This window comes from Pseudopipra pipra, chromosome 1, assembly GCF_036250125.1.
Source record: "Pseudopipra pipra isolate bDixPip1 chromosome 1, bDixPip1.hap1, whole genome shotgun sequence".
Classification (NCBI taxonomy): Eukaryota; Metazoa; Chordata; class Aves; order Passeriformes; family Pipridae; genus Pseudopipra; species Pseudopipra pipra.
In genome coordinates, this window is record NC_087549.1 from 41,738,062 (window position 1) to 41,754,335 (window position 16,274).

At 40.8% G+C, this 16,274-nt stretch overlaps 1 protein-coding gene across 7 annotated transcripts in view; it reads right to left on the minus strand.

Moving 5' to 3' along the window:
• The window catches only part of SNTG1 (syntrophin gamma 1), a 346,565-nt gene extending 331,386 nt beyond the window's left edge, over positions 1–15,179 (minus strand). For 6 of the 7 annotated variants that reach the window (XM_064653459.1, XM_064653482.1, XM_064653492.1 and 3 more), the window contains exon 1: positions 15,079–15,179. The gene's annotated coding sequence lies outside the window, so the exon portion shown is untranslated. Of the gene's footprint in view, positions 1–10,938; positions 11,088–15,078 lie in introns of those variants that run through there. The other variant, XM_064653453.1, reaches the window with a different exon arrangement.
• Positions 15,180–16,274: the final 1,095 nt, after the last annotated feature.

The window sequence follows — 16,274 nt, forward strand, 5'->3', positions numbered from 1 at the left end:
AATTACTTTTATGAGAGAAATGTTTACTATTCCTTCAAAGACTGGAAATCTGGCATGGGAGAGAGACATATGTCAGAGGAAAATAAAAAGTTAAAATGGTAATAAATATTTAAATGCAAATAGGGGTTCTGGAAGTTTATCCCTGTGCATTTGAATCAGTTTCCAGGGCTCCCCTGTGCTTTTGGACATTTTGTTGGGCAGCTCTTGGTTCATAGCTTCTAAGCTCTAAATTGCTTTAATCTTTATGACTGAATAATGATGAACTGCAGAGCCCAAAATTATGTGGCAGAAGCCTTTCATCCATCCATCCATCCAGTTTCTTTGCAAAACGTCTACTGCCACTGATCACAGTTTCTCTTAGCCCATTTTTTGAACACTAAAGTAAATTTCACAGTCCCCCAGCCATAATTTAAAAAGTACTCAGACAAATTAATGGAAGCCTATGTCTCATATCCCCGTCTCTGTTAATGAACTGCCTTTCCCAGTTGTAACATAATTACCAATTTGGCCACAATAAGCTTTAAGTAGGAATCACAATACATTTTTTATAAACACAAAATTGTACTCCATGAAATACAACACAGTAGGCAAAACATCCAGAGAGTAACAGAAAACCAAAGAACATGTTGGCATAGTGATCATTATTTTTTTATTTTGACTGCTTAAGAAAATTAAGTTTGCGTTATCGTGTTGCATGTATATGCCCACACGAGGGTGAATGGGTGAGAAATACTCGCATGTCTGACATCTCCAAAAGCCTTTAGGAGTCTGTAGTCTCTTGCCCATACTCAGTTGCAGCAAAATGGGTCATACAGGGAGCAGCACTGACAATAAAATTTTCTAAAAGTTTTATGCAAGCACATAGCTGGATAACAGTCTCCATTATTAATCCAACTGGCAACTCACACATCCGCCAGGGATGTGAGCTTTTATTCTTGATAGATAATCTACCACCTCAAAGTAAAACAAAGACAAATGAAAACACTGCTTGCAGAATTACCAACTGCTGTGGAGGGACTGAGGTCCTACAGTGGTAGGCCCACAGAGCTATTTACATAAATGCAATACATGCAATACCACAGTGGATTTTCACTTTAAAAGAGAAAATATTTCACAGTCCCCAATGCTATGCAACAATAACTTCTTATTAAGCAAAGCACAGCCCTAACGGTGAGGCAGTCTGCATATCAACTACAGTTGTTGCCTTTAAGATAGCAAGGCAGATGTGGAAGAGAAAGGCAATGGCACTAGAAGTCTTTTCTAATGGACATCTATTGTATGCAAGGATAGCAAAATATAAGTTGTAAGTGGTTTAATGTCTCATATCACCAATTAATACACCTGCTTGCATATTCATCTTACAGAATGAGTCACTGAAAAGGTGCTGTGGGACAGACGGGACTACGATGGGCAGTTCTCTCTCTTTTTTAAAGGGATAACTCTCTTAGACTCTTACTACTATGCTGTTTACACAGTCATTTTTATTGATTCTACATGCACAAGCCTCATACATTAGAGGCCTTGCCAGAACATGAGTATTTTTTTCATGATGGTAAAGTCATTCTAGCCCACTTCTGGCTTCTTATCAAAGCATCTGATTTTCATTAACAACCATTCCATTTCTGTAATCTGGTATCATTCCCTTTATACTAGGGTATCTTCCCTCTTTCACTTTAATTACTTCTATATTTCAGTTTTATTTTAATTCTTTCTCTTAACAGGAAAAATGTGACATCATATCAAATCCATATCCAAATTTGACCATGGAATTATGGCAGTTTTGAAATTAAATACTAGTGTAGGAAAAGGAATTTTTCTTAAGTCAAAATTTGAGCAGCATGGGTTACTTCCCATATGTTCAGCTGGGTTTTTTAAATACAAACAAAATGCAATTTATTTTAGGAATTTATAGCTCTCTAATAATATCCCTCTTTTTCCTTTTACAGTGCTACAGTAGAAAAATAATACATTTATGTAGCAGTTGTGGCTCTATTCACAGACAGAATGCTTGCAGAGAGATTCTTTCAAGTGCTTATTACACTGTGTGAATTCTAAGACTGTCAAATGTTCTTCCTTACAATGTATCAGTTAAGACAGAGACTGGAAAATGAGCAAATATGACTTCATAACAAATTTAATTGATGTCAAGAATAGATGTAGGTAAATCCATTTTCAGTATTCCTACAACAAATCAAATTCTTTTCCCAGTTTGTGTAATGTTCTTCCAAAACCTAATAGATCAGAGAAAGCAGTGACCAGGTACACAGAAATTTTCTATGAGATCATGCAAAATATTCTGAGAAACCAAAAATGCATTTAAATCAATAGCTAGCAAACTATATGCCTCCACTGCTTCTAACTACTGGAAATAAACCTTTATGTAAACATTCATTAATGAAATCTCAAGGTACTCATCCATGTGACCACAAAGTATGAATTTAAGCCAAATGAGATAAATGAACCAAAAGAAGTTTGTGTGACTTGCTCAGGTCTATGTGGTGATCACAGAGTAAATCCAGTTCAGAGCTCCAGTTCACAGTTGAGACCCTCTACGCTGTACACTTGGCATTGACAAGCTGAAATAAGCAGCTTTAAAGTAACAGTTTTGAAATTTTCTTAAATTTCAGAAACAAAAAATATTACACAGAGAAAAGTTTGGGGTAAAATTCCACTACATTATAGATAAGACAATTTGAAAAAATTCATAACAGACCAGTTTAATTATCAGTTATTCACACAGCTTCTGAACAGCCTACAAACCGCACCCACTCACCTCTCTTTAGTTAAGACAGGTTGATCACTCCTTTCTTCCAGCAGTATGCTCGTTTGCTATGCTATGTTATTTTTGGACTGCAAACTCTGAGGAAGAGAGTATGTAGTATAAGAAATGACCGAGGTCTGTTTTCCAAGGGAGGAGGCAGGTCAGCTTTTCAGCCATCCAGCACTGGATCCACTCATCATCCATCCACTCATCGGACTGCTTGTTGCCAACACCAACATTTCATGAGCATGATAGTGACTCAGGCAAGAACCAGTGCACAACAGGATTCACATCTTTTTTTGGCTCTCCCTGCACTTTCCATCTTCACCATCGGGGTTCAAGAGTAAGACTTCTCTTCACTAATTCACTGCATTTTCTAATTCACTGTACCTTCAAACTGATATGTGTCATTTCTTTTGATCAAGTTGTTTGTTCTGAAGTCCTTTTCCTGTACTTTGAAACTAAACTCTTGACACTTCAAATTTTCTGTTGCTGAACAAATGAAAACTGGTCTAAGTCCAAAGAACCTAACCTATCACTGCTACAACTGCTGTCCAACGATGAAGACTCCTCCATAAACAAAACATGGACATTTCATCAAGCTGAAAGTAAATTTCCATGTATTTTGCCCTTGTCTGCTATGTACTGCCTGAAGGCAGTTATCTAAAAACATTCACATCAAGCACCTGCAATTTCATTGAAGAAATGTATAGTAAATAGCCTAAAATTAAATAGTCAACTGTAGTTACTGAAACAAGAAATACTGTTTTCATGCCCTGTGCCAGGATACCTTCATACACAACAGTAGATTCTATTATTGGTTAACAGCACGCAAATGGGAAAAAGAGGCAAAATTTCAGTTACTCAAAAAATTAGGCATTAAGATCTCTCTGAATTATATAAAGCTATTCATACGAAACTATTCAAAATGAACCACTGAAAAAACCCTCTCATTTATCAGTTCCAGATGGAAACCATCTGCAAGTATCCTAGTAGAAGATGACAACTGAATGTTATAAAGGCAGATTTTCAAGTAGAGCATTTTTACTTTTGTATGGGACAGAAAAACATGTATTATGGAAATTTCAGGCAATTCAGACAGTGGTGGGCCGGAGGAAAGAACAAAAGCCTCAGTAAGCTGCTAAATACAGCACCTAATACTAGGCTTTACTGAACAAAACGCTTGAAAACAAAAGAGAGCTTCAGCTTGATGTGAGGAAGGAGGAAGCAGCAGAGGCACGTAAAGAGAAGATTTAATGGGCCAGGTAGATGATCCTCACCTGTAATTCTGAATAGATTTGGGAAGGGTACTCAGACTGAGAAAGATTAACTGAAAGAGGGTCAATCCCTGTACAAGTACTGGCCACTGTGTACTTTACGCAGATGTAATAGAAGCCACAAGAACATCCACCCATGTAATGTGGCTGTTCTCATGATCAAAGATGGTTTTATTACAAATTTCAAAAATTCTAGGGCTATCCAGGCTGACAAGCACTTAGTATATCATATTTGACACACATCTATTACAAACACACGTATACACACATATATGTATGAAGCACACTGTTAAGTCATAAGCCTGTAAAGGATAAAGCGGAAATACTGTGGGGGGAAATCATAAGTGTGAAGTTCTAACGAGGGATGATCCTCAAAAATGTCAAAATGAGCTGCTCTCAAATTACCAATTTTGTTATCCCTTCAGGGAAAAACTGGATGAAAAGCAAAAATCAAGCCTCATGGAAATTTAAGAGAAATATATTCTCTGTATATATGTATCAGTAACCAGAAACAGAAACAACTGTTGTGCCTGAAGTTTTACAGTTGAGTTGATAACAGTCTTTCTAACTCAAGTCACTTTTATCATGATGACACCTTTACCTCAAAAAGGTGCCATCTACGGTCACTGCTGTACATATGAACAACAAAGAAATGCTCTCCACTTACCACTTCTTCTTCGAATCATATACTTTTATATCATTTTATCATGACATTATAGGATTATTATGATGAAGATCTCACAGACTTCTAGGAAGTAAGTCTCAGAACTATGAATCTTATAAATAACCATGACTAAACACATACTCTCCTGTAAGCTACAACCCAAGAAGATGGCCAGAAAGAACCTAGTTCATAGCCTTCCTGGTGCTGACCGATTGCAAACATAGGAGCTACTGGCATGATGAGCCAGAACATGCAAAATGGGAGACAGGAAGAGACATCATGTCAGTAACGGCTGTGAGAAGAAATGAGAAGAAATGCGCAAGATTTTTGGGACAAAACACTCAGCCCAACAGTCAGTTTTGCCACAAGCAACAAGCTGCAGCATGTTCACTGACTTGTAGCAGAAATATTATGTCCAAGCTTTTAATAGGAGCACTCCAGCAAGGCCCCAGATACCAGGTAGCTATTCAGACAGAAGGGACAATCATATAAGTAATTTCACACTTCAGGAGCTGCCTTGCATATTTCAGTAAATCAAAAGCTTCCTAGCCTGATGAAAACTGATAGTGAGGTAGAAGAACATCCTCTCCATGGCTGAGGAAGGAGCTGAGTCAGTCACACATCACGCCTGCCATGCTATTACAAAACACCTGCACTCTTGTTCCAAGCAACTGCATACAGGCTGCTATGGAAATCAGCAGTACAACTGCCATGAGGATTATCCCAAGAACCATTTCTCTATACAGAGAACAACACAGAGTGTCTCCTTTCCAGCAGCTACAGGACTGAAAAGCCTTCTAATTATGAGCAGCAGCATCCTTCACTTTAGATACCTGCTGCATGCAAAATACCACGTTATTTTTATAAATTACTTCATAGATTTTTATTTCCCATTATTTTAGAGTTTTAAACATCATTCCAAAGATTTGATTCACAGACTCTAGAGGAACCCTCATCCTAAATTGAAGGCTGCACAGATAGATGTTATTGGTACATACTATTATTCCCAATCTAGAGCATGTTGTATGTGCACTCACTATGCTGAATTCGTCGGCATAGTCAAAACCAAAAAAAGTCAAACACTGCTTCTAATCTTCATCCAAAATGGGCCCCAGTACTGTGATACAACCCAATTGGGTTGTATAAGAGACCATAATTTCGATGACTAGCATTACACTGTAGTACTTAAAAGAGTGCTTTCAGGTTGTTTATCATAACTTCTAAATACAAGAGTCTGGATCCCTTTCCCCACCCACAACGTGGGGGAGCCCAGTTCTAGTTCCATCTCCATCTGAAGAACCATTCCGACGTCTTGAAGGACGGGGAAAGGGGACTCCAGCGACAGGGTTTTTCAGGCCCCGAGCCTGGAGGGGAGAGGTGCCCTCCCCTTCCCCCACGCACGTGGTCCCATGGCTGGTACAGAGACAGCACACCGGGCGTGGAGAGGAGGCAAGAGAGAGTTTATTGTTGGGAAGGGGTTTATAAAGCTTTTAGGAGGGTCAAAGGGGAACCAATCACAAGTTCAGGGTCACACAGAAAAAACCATCAGGTAAAGGGTCAACAGCCAATAGGAAGGGGTTAACAAAGGACCAATGAGAAACACCTCAGGACACCTTCCCAGGACACTCTGTATGGAAGACAATAGCCCTTCACAGGGGGGTGTTGGGAAGAGGGAGGCAGTGACACTGCAGAAAATACAAAAAGCCATTTTGAAACATGTTTAAACCAATTTCTCATCAGATTCACTGCTACACAAGAGTGTATTTCAGATGGATGGTGTTAAGAAAATCTTTCAAATAAAAGATGGTATTTATGTAATCAGATCTTTTCAAGCTAACAAAAAGCTTTGACAAACAGACAGATAGGTATTGACCACAGGTTTTGAACACATAGAACAGTCTATACACTCATAAGTACACATTACTATTACAGATGTGTATTTTTTAAAGATAAAGGACTAGCTTTCCCTGCAGTAGCATCTCCAGCTATTTACATGCCACAAACCTGCAGAAAGTGACATTTAGTTGCAATTGCAAAACTTCAAAGTACTTCATCATTTTTGTGAGCTTTTGTGCAGAGGTTTTTCCAGCATTTTAAATGCCTGCAGAGAGAGATCTTATATGTAGGAAGATCTAAGATACTTCTTGCCATCCAAAAAAGACAAATCTGCTGCCATAAAATGAGGAATATAAGTTAAACTTCTGTATCGCTTTGTAATTGAGGCAATATTGACACTTGATCCACGAAAGCAGCCTCCTTCTCATCCACTTTTGCTGAAGCAGAATTGGTATTTAGAAAGCTCACAATCTTAATTTTACACTTTTACAATTGCCTCTAAAGCTGGTTTCAGCTGTTTGTTATAGACAATTTTCCTATGGAAATTAGAATTGTGAAATAAGGGTCGTAACTCCACTTAGTTGTCAGAGACTTTTGAACAATATAGAGTCTATTATAAAAACAGGCATGTGTAGGAAGCCAAATTTATCACAGAATTAATCTTGAGACAGAGATACATGTATGTACATGTATTGGAGGGCAAAAAGAAAGAGAAGTCCTGATGACACCACTTTTTTGTCTCTCCTAACATGAGACAACATGAGGACTTCACTAATTTTCATGTTGCTTCTTACGCACTTAGAGACCAATCTCAGAAAGTCCAAAGAACCAAAGCATCTCAACTACGTCCACAAATGGACCTGCAGAAGGGAGTGGTCCATCTAAGGATGCACCTGAATTCTTGCACATGAGTTCCTGCTTTAAATATTGGGAATTCATGTGACTTTTGGAGAACAATGACACAGGTACAGCCTTACCCAGACATTTCTCATATGGAAACGGAACATGTTTCTGGCAGAATATGAGCAGCAGATCTGTATTTCAAGGATGTAGTTCTGAAGATTACTGAACAATTGCAGTCTTGGAAACACCACTTTCCCCTCAAGAACATGGACAGCAGCTCTCTCATCAAACATCTTGCTTCTGTCCTTCTTACAGTTCTCTCTCCGCTTTGTCTAGAAATGCAGCTATTCACCTTTTCTTCTTTTCAAGGGTCATACATATCCTCTCTCTATCACAGCATAAAGAATGAAAAAGCAAGCCCACTATATTTTACTGCCTTCTTTCATACAGTCTGTCTAGATGTTTATGACCCCAGCTCCTGGTGATCTCAGGTTCAGAGTTCTGCAGCCGTCAAAGAACTGTATAGAAGGCATATGGCTGTATACACATAGTGGTTGGTACTACCATGCAGTAGCTAGCAAAAAAAGTGTTATGTCATTTTATGCTCTTGAGAGTAAAAGAAGATGCTGGATAATCCTTTTGTAATTTTCCAAAAGGAAACTTATTCCAAAAATACTTTACTTTTCATTCCCCAAATTTTTTTCCCCAGAAAAAAATGTCTTTCCTGTAGTTAGACAACTACTATAGAGTTAACTATAAAAGCAAAAATCAAGTCTCATTTCAAAGAGAAAAAATCATGAACTCAATCCCATAAATACAGACTATATAATTAATTATATATTAGTCTCAATAAAGAGTTGTATATAGACACACAGAAACACAGCACAAAAAACTACAGAATCTCACACTTGAGAAAGCGATCAATTGGATGCAAGATGTATTACATGAGGAGAATAATTAATGCTTGAGATTAACCTTGAGATTTTCATTTCAGAAAGAAGTACTGTAACATCATGAAGAGGTTAAAAAAGGCAGTAAGTCGTACATGTGTAGGAGCATAGTGACAAATGGCAATATCAAATCACTGTTAACAACAGAATTTGTCCATTAATCAGAGCATACAATGAATACTTTCTAGTCCATCTACCAAAAAACAGAAGGTTTAGGGTTTTTCTAAACTAACAAGAAAACTTCACAAACGTATATAGCATTGAGAACACAGAGAATAATACAACAAAGAGAATATAATTCCTGATCAGTAAGATCAGCCCTCTCTTTGGAGGTTAAATAGGTTATTTAATGTAGTGAAAAGGAAAGCTGATGCATAAAACAGATTAATAAACTGAAACTTAAGCAATTTTAATTAAGACATCCCAAGAAAACAGCCCAAGCAACCTCACAGCTACATAAGACAAGAAGTGGTGAAAAGAAGCATATGATGAACTATTACTACAGTTGCTTAAGAATTAACTAGCTGAAAGACTAATGACATGGTGTAGAAAGAAATTATCTACTTGTGCATTCAATTATCCAGGAAGGTCCTTCCTTAACTCAGTGAGCTAAAATATGGCAAGAGGTGATGATCATCAGATGCTATCATGATTTCTATACACTTTGCCTGGAAATGTCTTCCCTCAATAAAATTCCTTCATGAATGTCGCTGTATTTGACAGAGAAGTTGCTTCAGCTGAAAAAGCAACAGAGTAGCTATTTTTGCACTTGCATTAATGGAGTTGCTTAGTTTGGAGACAGGGAGCCCTGCCACTAACTTCACCCCCGGCAAGGCCCAATCATGTCCTGTTCATAACATGTTAACCCCTCTGACTCTTGTAACACCAGTTTGCTTTTATATCCATTCCTCTGGCTGATTTTCAAAAGACTACTTTTGCATTTTACCACTTATACCTTTTATATTTTATATTTTACATTTTACCTCTGCATTCCATATTCACGCAGTTGTTTCATAAAAAAAGTAAACCACATAACTCACAGAATGAAAATGAAGGCACTCCAAATGTTAAAATCCACAGAGACACAGGTCTGACGCTGATTTTTACTCAAGATCTGTCTTCAATTAGGAACTCTACCCATGCATCAGCGTGTGTTTTGTTACACAACAACAACTACTCTGCATGGACCAAACCCTTATACTGCTACATAAATGTTTGCCACTTAATAACCAATTAAAACAGTTGTGAGAAGAACTGTTTGTGAATTCTGCTGCATTCAGCAACATACAGCTGCGATACCAACTGGTAATGGATACAGGCAGACAGCTGTGTGTGATGAAACCTAGAACTGCAAGACAACTGTAGAGCTGATGATTTTCTCCTCGGTTTTCACTTGAAAAAAATCTGATTAGCATAGATTAGTTCTGAAAGGCTGTTTATAATATATATAAAATGAAGGAGAGAGAGCAAAGAGTTCCTTTGCAAGTGAAATTCTAATGACTTTACTTCTTTAGGGGTCAAAAGCAAGCCAAAGAAAATCAATGTCCATTTGTGTTGCTGAAGCTGAAACATACAGTTCATTATTCATAACTCTTAAAAGAGTCAATCAAAACATCTTGCCATACAGAGAAACTAGAAAAAGACACCTTACATAATTTTGAATGAAGATATATTTAGAAACAGCAAAGCATCTCAGAAACAATTCTGTAATTAAGAATCAGTGCTTTATAGTAAGGCAAATATTAACAGCTATATTATGTATTTGAAAAGATTTTAAAATATTTCCAAGATCTTAGTATTATACTTGTTTAATTCAGAGCCATTTTTAAACTACATTCAATAAAAATGGCCAGAAAGAACACCTAGAAAGAATCAGAGGGTATGATAACTATCACTCATGAGATGAAATTCTCTTTAATTTTTGACAGAAAGGGGAAGAAAAATGAATGTCAGAAACAGTGCTCCCATTCTTACTTCTTTACACATATATTTATAGAATACATATATATATTCTTAGCTGTATATTTTAAAATAAATTTAATACAAGTGGAGGGGGAAAAGGCATGTGTTTTGTTTTATTCAAACAGCATTTGCTCACACTTAAATCTAATTCTATTTGAATAATTTGATCAAAGGCAATATAAAATTTACTTAAGGAGTCATTTCTAACGTCTTCAACACAAAACCCAATACTCTGCCTACTATTTGAAAAAAACACATTGAGAATGAACAAAAAGTAAAATAAAGCCAGACTTCAGAAGGATATGATGAATAAACTTCTCCTCCTCTGATAATGTTATCTCAGAAGCTCCAAGCAATGAACATTTCAGAAGTGCTTGATGTCATAAGCTTTAAAAGCATATCTTTGAACCAAAATCTCACCTGACCAAGGAAGAAACACTGAAATCTGACAGCAAGTGACAAATACTTCATAGGCAAAAACAGAGAATTCAACACTCTTGAGATGAGCTCCAGAGGATAATGACCTGCAGAATAATCAACTGAGCCAACAATCAACTGCACTCATGGCATCTCTGAAGTTATAAGTTTTTTCACAGACTTAATATCCATGCCAGTACTAAAGCAGTAAAACATCAGTGCCTTTACCTCAACCACATCTCACACAGGAGTTTCAGTGGCTGTTGAAAAGTACCCTGTGAGCACCAGTGTGGGACTTTTGCTCTGCTCCAGGTCTTACTCCACATCTGGAACATCCACTTCCATCCTCAGGGAAAGACTCTGTTCAGCTGCACTTGGTTTTTGGTATGGGGGACCTCCTGCATTTCACAATGGAATGTACAGCAGAGACTTCCATTAATCATCCATGCCTTATCTCTGAAGTACCTGAGTGGCACAGCAGACTGTGTCCGGCAGTATCATTTATCCATGTTTTGGCCTCACATGCAAAACCCCAATCCCATCTTTTAGAACATTTATACATATGTAAGTCAAAACTACTGCAACACTCGCATTAGTATCACAGTGAAGAACTTCCATGGTTTTGTCCAACATTACCCAAAGTAAACTGGAGAATTAATAAAATTAATCTTATCCCAAACACTCTTCTTGATTAGTTTCCCTCTATTCATTACTTTAATAAATTGAAGAGAGCAAGTCCCCAGGAAACAACGCAGCCCTTGGCTACTGCAAACCAGACTCATCACACAACAGACCATTTCACCTCTTTTGGCCAATTCAAGTTTATTATTGAAGATAAATCTCATAGTTTCAAATGGCAATGACAGCCACATCTTAAGTGTGCAGTGGAAAAAAGCCTTGTTTGCATATCATGTAGCTCCTCTTCTTCATAAGGAGTAGACATATCACCTACTAAATCAATCTCTCAAGATGGATAATAATTTCTCCCTCGGATAATTAAATATATGTGTGAATTTCACTGGCTGTGTCTCCACTGCATTCCCTGATGTTGATTATAGCTGGATCTTGAAGCATGATCTGTTTTGGTTTTGTTTTTTAATGTATGCTTTCTCAGAAAATCTGCAACAGGAATGCAGAAAATATAGGTAGGCCACAACGACAGTAAGGCTTCGTGACTCTTCCAGTGATGGTAAGCAAACTCAGGGAAAATACAGAAGTTCATCTGTGTAATTATGCTGAGCCAGTGTCACAGCATACTGCCAAAGGTACAAGTTGATGTAGCAGACTCTCATTGGGATTAAACCCAACCACATTCAATCCTCTCCCTGGGAAACCTAAACTGAAAGCACAGCCACGAGAAGGGCCAAGAAACATGACACATTAAATCCATTTGATGTTTCTTATCATTCACTACAACTCCTTATCTTTTTAACAATTCATGCAAGCAGACCTGGCAATGACTACTGGTAAGAGCTCAGGCACAAGGACCAGTGCTAAAATACAAGCATTATCTGAGCTCTTCAGAGGGAAGAACTGAGAGCAGATTACAGCTCTTGTTTGTCTCAATATTCAATCTAAAATGACTAAATAGAAATGACACACTCAACTGGGTTGGGCTGACTAGAAAAATCCTGTTTAACTGTTGGTGTGTTTAATTTTGCCTAGAAGTATTTCAGTCAGTTCATGCCCAAAAAGCCAAAAAACATGTCTGAGTAAACACAAAAAAAAAATTAGGAATTAAACACAATTTCTGAGCTTGCCCTGACAATTCTAAATCAAGTCAACATCTTCTCTAATTACAGAGATTTCCACAGTATTAAACCAAAAATGCATACTATAAAGTTGAATATACTGTACTTTGGAAATCTCAGATTCAAAAGATACAAGCTAAGTGGGATACAGAACATTAAAGACGATACTAAAATAGCCTTACAGCAAACCCTATGACAGCCACTCCTGAATTTTTAAAATTAAGAACTACACACATTGTAAAATAAAATATAACTATGCAGGAAGGCTTTCTGATAAGTATCAAGTAAAAGATAAAGAAAACATGTGAAGATAAAGGGTTCTGATTAAAAACCTAGAAGTGAATGTTCTAAACTATATCTTTAAAGACCACAAGTCTTACCTTCCTCTTTCTTTTCAAGTTTCTAACAGAAAAAGAAGCATTCATTTTTTTCTATCAGACCTTGCTAAAACTCAGTTCTTCAGCCACGTAAGAGTGAAAACCTGACTGTAAGTGAAAGTCTAGAGCACCATGTTCTTTAATTCAGTGATGGGGACCTTCACTAGATTATCTCATAGCTATAGGACAAGATACTGCAAAAGCCAAATGATACATCATTAAATTATGTTTTCTTCCTCTCCAGGCAAAGAGTGAGAACAGCATTAGATTAGTTTGAAGGACTAAAAAGAAAACGAGGAAGAGGGCTCTGCAGCATGAATCAAAAGTGACAAAGCTAATACAATTTTTAAACTCCTTTTATTTATATAATCAGGCATAAGCATTTACTTATGTTAATTGTGGAAACCTCTAATGTAATACAGAGCCCAAATGAATTCCACATCACTGCATGCTTCAGTGTTTCATGATCTCCCTTGCACATGCCTAGTGAAAGTCTGCCACTCTGCAACAGACGAAGGAATTACTACAATAAAACCATAGGCAGACTTCGCTACAAACTATATTTTTTGATACGAGACAGAATAAGCTGAGTGTTTTAAGTAACAGATAGGTTTGCATCCCACTGTCTACCAACAGTTATTCTATTTGTGTTTCACAGCATCTTCAGAGAGTCAGAAATATGAACCACAGGAACACTATCTGTAAACTGCACTGAGACAAATGACATTCCCCTCAGCCAATTTACCCTCAATAATCTCCATCAACCATTACAGGAAATGTTTACTTTATCATTCAGCTATAAACTTGAGTTAGTTACATGTTCACTGTATGGACATTCCAACATTTTTTAATCATATCATGTCAATATTGTATCTATTAAAAAAAGTGTATTTCAGTGCATAAAAAGATCTCTTGCTGCTGACAAATCAAAGTGCATTAACCTGGGAAGCCTTAAGACTGCCACACACACCCACACACTCCTTTCACTTCAGATGTCACTGATTAGGAAATGAAATATCCCAAACTCAACAGATGTTTCATACACACTGGCATTTTCTGCAGGACATGTTTCCAACACTGCAACTTATACTTTCATCACCATTAGCAAGTTATTTCCTACACACATACCATGCCCTGCTGAAACTACCATAGTCAGTGGAACTGAGCTCCTAGTGAAACATCAGACCTTAGCTATAAATCTGTGTAAATGCTTTTATTCTGTGCTGCTTTCATGTTAGAACGCAACATGCATCAAGGTCACTGTAATAGATTGCAGTTTTCAGGCTCACAGAGATGACATGGAGGAAATCAATATGAGCAAACTTAATTAAACACTGTCTAAAGTTCTGCCTTCTCCCAGACCTTCCCAGAATTCACATATCTATCCCCTGCGTTTCAGAGACAGGTGTTTCATAGATATGGGAAGGCAGGCAGCTTAGCTTATATGTTATCACTGCTGAAAAGTGAACAGAACTCATTCTTTACAGTGTGACAGGTCTGCTCTGAGCTCTCTGAGTTTTTAGCTGGAGATTACAGCCCCATGGGCCTCCTCCTTTGAAGTGGAGTTCCTCTGAGAGCAGAATTAGTCCCCTGCCTGCAACCTGTCCTCCATATATTGAAATAAATTACAGTCAACTTTTTTTCGTGGCTATGTCAAGTATAGCAATAAATATCCACAGGCTAAAAGTAAGCAAACAAACAAGGCTGGACAAACCATAACCTCACAGCAAGAGCATCTCAATGGAAATCCCTAGGCAGGGCACAAAAAAGTTATAGGCAAACAAATCAAAACTCTGGGTTCACTGTCTGAATTCATAAGCGAGTATGAAAGGCTGACATGCATTCTACCTCTTTCCCACAAGAAGCACTGATAGAAAGCAATTAAGGGACTCCTACAATTTAGTTACAGCTCAGCACAAAGGCATTATATTAACGCCTGTAAGAAGGCATCACCTCTTAGAGTTGCAGAAGTGGGAAGCGCTGGGACATGGAGCTTCCTGCCCGGCTGTGCGCCGGAGCACCGCACCCGCGGGATGCCCGCGGCGGACTCCGGCGGAGTTGGAGGGGGCTCCCCTGCAATCCCGGCCACCAGCCTCCCGCACCTTAGCCCCTGAGAACTGCCGCTGGCGCCGCCGACCATCCTGCCTCCAAACCAGGAGCGTGCGACCAGCGGCTGCAAAAAAAAAGTCGCTCGAGACGAAGAGAAGGCAGCGAAAAGGCAACAGAAAAGGAGCGCTTACTTGCCTATACAGCACAGCCGGACGACCTCCTCGCAGCTGGTGAAACGCTGTGCCACTCGCCCTCCTCCCAACGCTCCGCGCTAGTTCCAAAATAATTCCACCGGGCGCCGGCACATCCCCGGGCTCAGCCGAGGAGCGCAGGGAGCCCGGCCGCCTCGCCCCCCCGCCCGGTGCCCATGGTGCCAGCCACAGCCCCGGCAACTCGCGATCCTTCCCGCCGGCGCTACCTCGGGGCGGGCCGCCGGCTAACACGGCATCGCACCCCAGCCCCAGCCGCCGCCGCGGGCTCGAACTCCGCCGCCGTGCCGAGGGGGGAGCGTGGGGGTCCCCGCGCCCTTCCCGGAGACGAAGCGGGGGCGCCGGGCGGGGGAGTGCGGGGAGGCAGCGCCGCCCCTCCGCGGCGGCGAGCGGCCAGGCGAGGCGCGGCGAGGCGAGGGGAGGCGAGGGGAGGCGAGGCGGCGCCGCCGCCAGCGCGGCCGCAGCCAGGCGCGGCGATGCGGCCCCGCCCGGGACCCCCGCCCGCCCCCTCCGCTCCCGGGGCGCTCCGTAACGCCGCCCCGCTGCCGGCGCCACCAGATCCGGTGACGCGCAGCCCTCCCCCGGGCGGGCCCCCGAGCCGGAGAGGGGCGAGCGGGCGGTGAGGCGGGCCCCGCTTCCGACCGGCCCCGAGAGGGTGAGCTGAGACCACCGGTGAGAGCAGCCCGTCCCGCCGCGGCGGCCGGCGGCCCCCGGCGGGCAGGGGCAGAGAGCTCCCGGGCTCGGCCCTGGAGCTGCCGGCCCGCCGGGGGGCGGCGGTGTTCCCCTTGGTCGCGGGAGTGCCCGGAGCCCGCGGAGCTCTCCTCGGTCCTGGGGGGCTGAGGCTGTCCTCTCGCCCCATGCCACGGCGGGAAAGTTATCCACCCCCCTCCCGCCTCAGCGAGCCTCCGCTTTTGCTCGGCTGCTCTGGCTGCCTTTTCTCCCAGCCGTGTGACTGGGTATAGGCTGGTCGCTCGCCAGAGGGAACGTACATCGACCCCCATATTGGGAAGAAATTTGGTGCCGGTTCTACCACTTTGCCAAGCTGGCTTGGCGCGGCAGCGGTGCTGCCGCCTTCTCCCCACCTCGTCTCCCAGCCACTAACGCGGGGCACGGCTCTGCGGCCCCGACCCCGCACCGGCGAACATCCAGCCCCGCTCTGCCGGGCTGTCTTGGATAAG